Here is a 9,913-nt window from a genome sequence, read left to right on the forward strand (position 1 = left end):
TATATTATATACTGGTGGTCAGCAAAATTCTGCACTGTCCTCCTACTATATATACTGTGTACAACTAAAAAGCTAGAAAGTATTTAGTGTGGAACCGCACTAGTCTGACAATAATACTAAAGTATAAGGAATAAATGAAAAAAACAATATATGTGCAGTTAATGAATAATTCTTAAACTGCTAATGATTGGCGGTGCTCCCAGGAATTTTGTAGGTTAGACTACAATAAAAAGGAGAGGAAAGACAAAAAACCCTTGTTTGGGAGCACTCATTAGTAACGATCGAAATGTGAGTAGTGAAGGAAATGAAATAAAACTTAACCTTTATTTCTTGAAAATAAAAAGATATATATACCTAAAGTAATATCTATAATAGAAGAGCTTGTTGACTAATGAAAAAACTTGGTGACCTTTTTAACATATGAGGTACAAGATGGTTGAAGAGGGTGAAAATATCGAAGGACAATGATGTGTTAAATATCTATATATACATATGTGATATATGTGTGGATGCCATGTGGCACCAAATGGCATTAAAGGCATCCCAAAGGAACATCACTGAGCATGCCCAAAATATAGGTATAACTGGTAGCGTAGTTGTAATGTGAAACTCGAGATTAGAGTACCAAAAAGATAAGAGAAAGAATGTTGGAATAAGTCGAAGGTTTCATTTGGGAAAGAGGCCCACTGCACCTGGTATTCTCAGGAGGTTTCCCTTCCTGATACTAAACAGGCCATGCCTGCTTAGCTTCCGAGATCGGACAAGATCGGGCGTGTTCAGGGTAGTATGGCCGTGGGCCAATGTTGGGAGGGTAATGGGAAAACCACACTCTGCTTTCTGTACTTCACATAGAATGAAAGAAATTGATCTGAAATGGTATTTCCAGATAGGAGTGTGTGTTTGTGGCAGAGAGATGTTGAGAAAGAGGCACAAGGGAATGAAAAGAGATTGAAAGGCAGTGGCGCACCCAGGGGGGGTTTCCGAGTACCCAGAAACCCCCTCCACTAAAAAAAAATTTTTTTTTTTTTTTTTTTTTACATTTAGCTGCATGAGTATTATTAATGACTGTCTAGCATCCTCTGCAGCCTGCTGTCTTCCTGGTGGCACTTGCAAGTGCAATAAAAGTTGACTTTATTTTAATTAAAGTACATATATCGATGTGCATACATATATACACATACATACATACATACATTTAAACACACACACACATATGATATACATATATACATATATATACATGTGTATATATGTGTACTGTATGTGTGTGTACATATTATATATATATATATATATATATGTGTATGCATGTTTAATATGCTATGTATATGTGTATATGGGTTCACTACGATCTCCCGGTGACCAGCATACCTGCGCTGGGAGGCCGGCCGCCGGCTTACCGACAGTGTGGCGAGCGCAAATGAGCCCCTTGCGGGCTCACTGCGCTCGCCACACTATTCTATTCTCCCTCCAGGGGGGTCGTGGACCCCCACGAGGGAGAATAAGTGTCGGTATGCCAGCGGTCAGGCTCCCGGTGCCGGTATGCTGGTCGCCGGGAGCCCGACCGCCGGCATACTGAAGACCACCTGTGTATATGTATGTGTGTGTGTATGTATGTATATATATATATATATAGGTAGCGGATGAGGATCGGCACTCAACGTGGGGGCTGCTGGAATACTTGCTGCGGTGCCCTCTGTGATCTTTGGCTAGATCCAATATGGTGCAGGGAAAAAGCAGCGGCACTCAGCAGACAAAGTTATGCAAAGTAAAGAACTTTTATTTTAGTCCTACGGCGTTTCGGGGAGCAAGCCCCGTCTTCAGGGACAAATCATACAAAGACACATATACATACAAGACATTTATACCCAGTGCAAGAAATCATGATTAACGGGATTACACTCACCTGTCCGCTACCGCCGCCGACGCCGCGTCCGTCCGTGCTGTCCACGGCTGGCAGGGCACTGACGTCAGCAGACAGCGCCGGGCAGGGAGCCAATCCCGGAGGTCACGTCTAAGTTGCTAGGCAACTAAAAACAAGCCAGAAACTCTCCTTGTTGTTCCGGAGATACATAGCTGTGCAAAATACAAACATAAATATATAAACAATACATACAAATTGTGCTGCTAAAATAAATCCATTGATCCTATCAGTAGTGGTCGATACATGTAAATGCATGAAATTTGCTAAAAGTAGTAACTATGTGGTTCACTGTTATTTGAACTACTTATACATGCATATGAGTTAACTGCTCAGCTGGTGTAACTGTGGCAAAAGACATATTGGTTATAAATTCCAATCGACATGATATTTACCTGAGCAAAAAAAGGAAGATATATTATCACATACTCCTAAGAGATATGCTCATAAAAAGCATTGGAGACCTAAGGTCTCATTGAGACCCCGTGGAGAGAGTGTATTTAGAACAAAAATCCACCTGCTTTCACGTTGCAGTAGGAATTTATTTCTGTCCCCACCATGATGTGATATAGGCACCTGATCTATAATAATAGCTCGCATACTGGCTACCGTATGTCGAGCTGATGCACAGTGACGCGCAACTGGTTGTTCACTCGTGCCTTTCTCAATGGCCAATTTAATAGCGCTGCGGTGCAGTGCCATGCGTTCTCTAAAAGACCTCTGGGTCTTCCCAATATAAGCTAGTCCACAGGGACATTTTAACATATAAATGACATGTGTGGAAGTGCACGTCACCCTATGTCGGATAGAATACTTTTTCCCGGTCAGTGGGTGAGTGAAGGTGGAACCTGTCATGAGTGTATTGCATGTAGAGCAACCCAGGCACTTATAGCACCCAGCTTTAGGTCGCAAAAAGTGTGATTGAGTTGATTTGGTCAAGGGGAAAATGTCCAATTTGACAATAGTATCACCGATGCTTTTACCCCTAGTGTAACTCGGGAGTAATTTAGATCCCACCAATGCCGGTAATGTTTTGTCAGTATTAATTATCGGCCAAAGCTTTTTGGCTTTGCTGACTAACTTGGTGGTGGCTGTAGTGAATTTGTTGACCCATGGAATCATGCGGGTCTCGTCTGACTGTGCTTTAAGGGAAGCTGTACCACTTAACAGGGATTCCCGGGTGTGGCTGAGGGCTTTGGCTTTACTGGCCAAAAGTTCTGTGCGAGGATATCCCCGTTCCTCGAATTTAGTTATCATCTGATCCATTGTGGAGACCGTCTGTATTGGATCAGAGATAATCCGTCTAGCTCTCAATAGCTGAGAGTAAGGTAGACCTTTGCGTGTAGACAGAGGGTGAAAACTCTCATGATGTAAAACAGAATTACGGTCAGTGGGTTTGACATATAAGTTGGTATGTACAGCACCATCCACCAACTTAATAGCCACATCTAGAAAATGTATTTCATGTGGTGAAATTTGGTAAGTAAATTTTACGGCACTATCAGAAACATTATGTGCATCCAGCAGACCAGTAAGTGCAGATTCCGATCCTTTCCAAAAAATCAAGAGATCATCTATGTACCTCTTATAGAAGTACATAGATGACCCTTGTAGCATGTCAAATAGTTTAATTTCCACCTGATACATATAAGCATTCGCGTACGAAGGGGCCACAGGGGACCCCATCGCACACCCTGCTAATTGTAGGTAAATGTGACCATTAAATGTAAAATAATTACGAGTCAAGGCTAGTTTTAGTAGCTCTAGGAACACCTCCGTGGGCGGACCCAAATATAGAGGATTGTTGGTAATTAAAGACCGTACCGCCTCCACACCTGCCTGATGTGGGATGCAGGTGTAGAGGCTGGTGACATCCGCACTACATAAGAGTATCTGTTCATGAGGGATGATTAACTGTTGTAAAAGTAACAATAATGTAGTCGTGTCCTTCAAATATGAGGGCACTGATTGGATGCATGGGTTTAGAAAAGCATCCAAAAAAATAGAAATAGGGTGATATAGCGATTTCCTGGCCGACACGATTGGTCGACCAGGCGGATTAGACAAAGATTTATGTACCTTTGGCACAGTGTAAAATAAAGGCACAGTAGGGTGTGAGACTGTCATGGCTTTTACCTGCTCTACCGATAAAGTGCCTTCTTTCACACAAAGTGCCAAGAAAGAATCTAATTCCGTCTTGTATTGTGCAGTGGGGTCAAAAGTTAAACACTTGTATGTGGCAGTATCTGATAACTGACGATGGCACTCGGCTACATACGTCGGTAAATCCTGTACAACTACAGATCCCCCCTTGTCCGCTTCCCTTATTATAAGGTCAGTCCTAGTTGACAAATCTTTCAAAGCTCTTAATTCATTGGGATTCAGGTTAGGGTGACGGGTAACTGTAGAAGTTTGCTCATATGTTTCTTCTAACATCCTAGAAAATGTTCTGATGGATGAATTATTAGTGTTAGGATCGAATTTGGATCTAGGGGCCACTTTACGTAATTGTGTGGGGATGTTCATACCTTGACGGACTCCTTCAGTGGAACCAAAGTGTTCTTTAAGACGCAATGTCCTGTTAAACTTGTAATTCTCTACTTGTGACATGAAAGCATCAGGCTTAGTGGTAGGTACAAAAGATAACCCTCGTGATAGAACTTTGTGTTCTGTTGCCGTAAGAGGAGTGGAAGATAAGTTAATGACCAAATTTGTCATTGGCGCGGCGGTCGTCTTGCGTTGGATCCTTTTGTTCTGCCGCGACCTCCTCGTCCTCGTCCGGGGGCGGGGCGATGTCCTGAACGGGTAGCTACCCCTAAAGGGTGAGCTGTGGCATTGGATGTTGAAGGAGTAGTAGGTTGTTCATTTTCACTTACTGATGTGCTGGAATCCGTATACTCAAAAGGCTGTTTGCGTTGTCGATATCTCCTGTAGTATGTCGGTCGATCTTGCGATTGATTGGAATTACTGAGCCACGAATACACTCGTCGTTGCTGGTAGTCGGCTTGCACTTTAAGTAATTTTTCTTTCTTATATTTGATCAAGTTACTCCTGTATTGATCAATATGGACCTGGATTTTGTCTAGCCAATTGGTAGTCGTGTCAGCTGCTAAGGTTGGTTTATGTGAATTCTCAAAAGATGTTAAATGCTCTTTTATCTGAGTTAATTCTCGGGTAGATTCCTCTATTACCAACAACATCAGGTCCATGGAGCACTTGTTCAAAATTGCTACCCACCGTCTGCAGAAGGGTATACTGTATCGGCCTATGGTAGGGGTGTTTTTGATCCTAAAGCCCCTTGGTATTTGATTATTACGGTAATAGTCCGATAGTGTGATACCGTGATACGTGAAATCACACTCACGTTGTTTCATCCTCTGCCATTGGCGGTATAATTCCTCAGTAGTGGAAGTCGGTGGGTCGTCATCTAGTTTCTGTTTAATCAGAATCGCTTGGGCCTCTGCATCTGAATAACTGTATCTTTCTTTGGCATCTAATTGTGCCAGTTCCCAGGCCGCTTCCAAATCCGACTCCGGTGCTGACATATTACTCATCCAGAGCTTAGTACACTGTAGGATCAAACTGCGTCGATCAATGGATGTGTACCTCTCCAATGATAAAAGCAAACAGTCACTGTTAGAAGCTGTGACCACGAATCTCTTTTCCCTGAGTAAATGTATTCAATTGGTAATGTACCAAAATAAAGTCCCAATGGTGCCTTATCCGGAATAATACCTGCTGGTGTATAGCCGGCTTGGCTATAGGCAGGATATTCAATATAGGTAGCGGATGAGGATCGGCACTCAACGTGGGGGCTGCTGGAATACTTGCTGCGGTGCCCTCTGTGATCTTTGGCTAGATCCAATATGGTGCAGGGAAAAAGCAGCGGCACTCAGCAGACGAAGTTATGCAAAGTAAAGAACTTTTATTTTAGTCCTACGGCGTTTCGGGGAGCAAGCCCCGTCTTCAGGGACAAATCATACAAAGACACATATACATACAAGACATTTATACCCAGTGCAAGAAATCATGATTAACGGGATTACACTCACCTGTCCGCTACCGCCGCCGACGCCGCGTCCGTCCGTGCTGTCCACGGCTGGCAGGGCACTGACGTCAGCAGACAGCGCCGGGCAGGGAGCCAATCCCGGAGGTCACGTCTAAGTTGCTAGGCAACTAAAAACAAGCCAGAAACTCTCCTTGTTGTTCCGGAGATACATAGCTGTGCAAAATACAAACATAAATATATAAACAATACATACAAATTGTGCTGCTAAAATAAATCCATTGATCCTATCAGTAGTGGTCGATACATGTAAATGCATGAAATTTGCTAAAAGTAGTAACTATGTGGTTCACTGTTATTTGAACTACTTATACATGCATATGAGTTAACTGCTCAGCTGGTGTAACTGTGGCAAAAGACATATTGGTTATAAATTCCAATCGACATGATATTTACCTGAGCAAAAAAAGGAAGATATATTATCACATACTCCTAAGAGATATGCTCATAAAAAGCATTGGAGACCTAAGGTCTCATTGAGACCCCGTGGAGAGAGTGTATTTAGAACAAAAATCCACCTGCTTTCACGTTGCAGTAGGAATTTATTTCTGTCCCCACCACGATGTGATATAGGCACCTGATCTATAATAATAGCTCGCCTACTGGCTACCGTATGTCGAGCTGATGCACAGTGACGCGCAACTGGTTGTTCACTCGTGCCTTTCTCAATGGCCAATTTAATAGCGCTGCGGTGCAGTGCCATGCGTTCTCTAAAAGACCTCTGGGTCTTCCCAATATAAGCTAGTCCACAGGGACATTTTAACATATAAATGACATGTGTGGAAGTGCACGTCACCCTATGTCGGATAGAATACTTTTTCCCGGTCAGTGGGTGAGTGAAGGTGGAACCTGTCATGAGTGTATTGCATGTAGAGCAACCCAGGCACTTATAGCACCCAGCTTTAGGTCGCAAAAAGTGTGATTGAGTTGATTTGGTCAAGGGGAAAATGTCCAATTTGACAATAGTATCACCGATGCTTTTACCCCTAGTGTAACTCGGGAGTAATTTAGATCCCACCAATGCCGGTAATGTTTTGTCAGTATTAATTATCGGCCAAAGCTTTTTGGCTTTGCTGACTAACTTGGTGGTGGCTGTAGTGAATTTGTTGACCCATGGAATCATGCGGGTCTCGTCTGACTGTGCTTTAAGGGAAGCTGTACCACTTAACAGGGATTCCCGGGTGTGGCTGAGGGCTTTGGCTTTACTGGCCAAAAGTTCTGTGCGAGGATATCCCCGTTCCTCGAATTTAGTTATCATCTGATCCATTGTGGAGACCGTCTGTATTGGATCAGAGATAATCCGTCTAGCTCTCAATAGCTGAGAGTAAGGTAGACCTTTGCGTGTAGACAGAGGGTGAAAACTCTCATGATGTAAAACAGAATTACGGTCAGTGGGTTTGACATATAAGTTGGTATGTACAGCACCATCCACCAACTTAATAGCCACATCTAGAAAATGTATTTCATGTGGTGAAATTTGGTAAGTAAATTTTACGGCACTATCAGAAACATTATGTGCATCCAGCAGACCAGTAAGTGCAGATTCCGATCCTTTCCAAAAAATCAAGAGATCATCTATGTACCTCTTATAGAAGTACATAGATGACCCTTGTAGCATGTCAAATAGTTTAATTTCCACCTGATACATATAAGCATTCGCGTACGAAGGGGCCACAGGGGACCCCATCGCACACCCTGCTAATTGTAGGTAAATGTGACCATTAAATGTAAAATAATTACGAGTCAAGGCTAGTTTTAGTAGCTCTAGGAACACCTCCGTGGGCGGACCCAAATATAGAGGATTGTTGGTAATTAAAGACCGTACCGCCTCCACACCTGCCTGATGTGGGATGCAGGTGTAGAGGCTGGTGACATCCGCACTACATAAGAGTATCTGTTCATGAGGGATGATTAACTGTTGTAAAAGTAACAATAATGTAGTCGTGTCCTTCAAATATGAGGGCACTGATTGGATGCATGGGTTTAGAAAAGCATCCAAAAAAATAGAAATAGGGTGATATAGCGATTTCCTGGCCGACACGATTGGTCGACCAGGCGGATTAGACAAAGATTTATGTACCTTTGGCACAGTGTAAAATAAAGGCACAGTAGGGTGTGAGACTGTCATGGCTTTTACCTGCTCAACCGATATATGATAATATGATTTCTTGCACTGGGTATAAATGTCTTGTATGTATATGTGTCTTTGTATGATTTGTCCCTGAAGACGGGGCTTGCTCCCCGAAACGCCGTAGGACTAAAATAAAAGTTCTTTACTTTGCATAACTTCGTCTGCTGAGTGCCGCTGCTTTTTCCCTGCACCATATTGGATCTAGCCAAAGATCACAGAGGGCACCGCAGCAAGTATTCCAGCAGCCCCCACGTTGAGTGCCGATCCTCATCCGCTACCTATATTGAATATCCTGCCTATAGCCAAGCCGGCTATACACCAGCAGGTATTATTCCGGATAAGGCACCATTGGGACTTTATTTTGGTACATTACCAATTGAATACATTTACTCAGGGAAAAGAGATTCGTGGTCACAGCTTCTAACAGTGACTGTTTGCTTTTATCATTGGAGAGGTACACATCCATTGATCGACGCAGTTTGATCCTACAGTGTACTAAGCTCTGGATGAGTAATATGTCAGCACCGGAGTCGGATTTGGAAGCGGCCTGGGAACTGGCACAATTAGATGCCAAAGAAAGATACAGTTATTCAGATGCAGAGGCCCAAGCGATTCTGATTAAACAGAAACTAGATGACGACCCACCGACTTCCACTACTGAGGAATTATACCGCCAATGGCAGAGGATGAAACAACGTGAGTGTGATTTCACGTATCACGGTATCACACTATCGGACTATTACCGTAATAATCAAATACCAAGGGGCTTTAGGATCAAAAACACCCCTACCATAGGCCGATACAGTATACCCTTCTGCAGACGGTGGGTAGCAATTTTGAACAAGTGCTCCATGGACCTGATGTTGTTGGTAATAGAGGAATCTACCCGAGAATTAACTCAGATAAAAGAGCATTTAACATCTTTTGAGAATTCACATAAACCAACCTTAGCAGCTGACACGACTACCAATTGGCTAGACAAAATCCAGGTCCATATTGATCAATACAGGAGTAACTTGATCAAATATAAGAAAGAAAAATTACTTAAAGTGCAAGCCGACTACCAGCAACGACGAGTGTATTCGTGGCTCAGTAATTCCAATCAATCGCAAGATCGACCGACATACTACAGGAGATATCGACAACGCAAACAGCCTTTTGAGTATACGGATTCCAGCACATCAGTAAGTGAAAATGAACAACCTACTACTCCTTCAACATCCAATGCCACAGCTCACCCTTTAGGGGTAGCTACCCGTTCAGGACATCGCCCCGCCCCCGGACGAGGACGAGGAGGTCGCGGCAGAACAAAAGGATCCAACGCAAGACGACCGCCGCGCCAATGACAAATTTGGTCATTAACTTATCTTCCACTCCTCTTACGGCAACAGAACACAAAGTTCTATCACGAGGGTTATCTTTTGTACCTACCACTAAGCCTGATGCTTTCATGTCACAAGTAGAGAATTACAAGTTTAACAGGACATTGCGTCTTAAAGAACACTTTGGTTCCACTGAAGGAGTCCGTCAAGGTATGAACATCCCCACACAATTACGTAAAGTGGCCCCTAGATCCAAATTCGATCCTAACACTAATAATTCATCCATCAGAACATTTTCTAGGATGTTAGAAGAAACATATGAGCAAACTTCTACAGTTACCCGTCACCCTAACCTGAATCCCAATGAATTAAGAGCTTTGAAAGATTTGTCAACTAGGACTGACCTTATAATAAGGGAAGCGGACAAGGGGGGATCTGTAGTTGTACAGGATTTACCGACGTATGTAGCCGAG

At 43.1% G+C, this 9,913-nt stretch overlaps 1 pseudogene; it reads right to left on the reverse strand.

Annotated features, from left to right (window-relative positions):
• Positions 1 to 680: 680 nt before the first annotated feature.
• LOC134984387 (5S ribosomal RNA) lies at positions 681 to 798 on the reverse strand (annotated as a pseudogene).
• Between the last annotated feature and the right edge of the window lie 9,115 nt (positions 799 to 9,913).

Source organism: Pseudophryne corroboree, assembly GCF_028390025.1.
Source record: "Pseudophryne corroboree isolate aPseCor3 chromosome 3 unlocalized genomic scaffold, aPseCor3.hap2 SUPER_3_unloc_5, whole genome shotgun sequence".
NCBI classification, from domain to species: Eukaryota; Metazoa; Chordata; class Amphibia; order Anura; family Myobatrachidae; genus Pseudophryne; species Pseudophryne corroboree.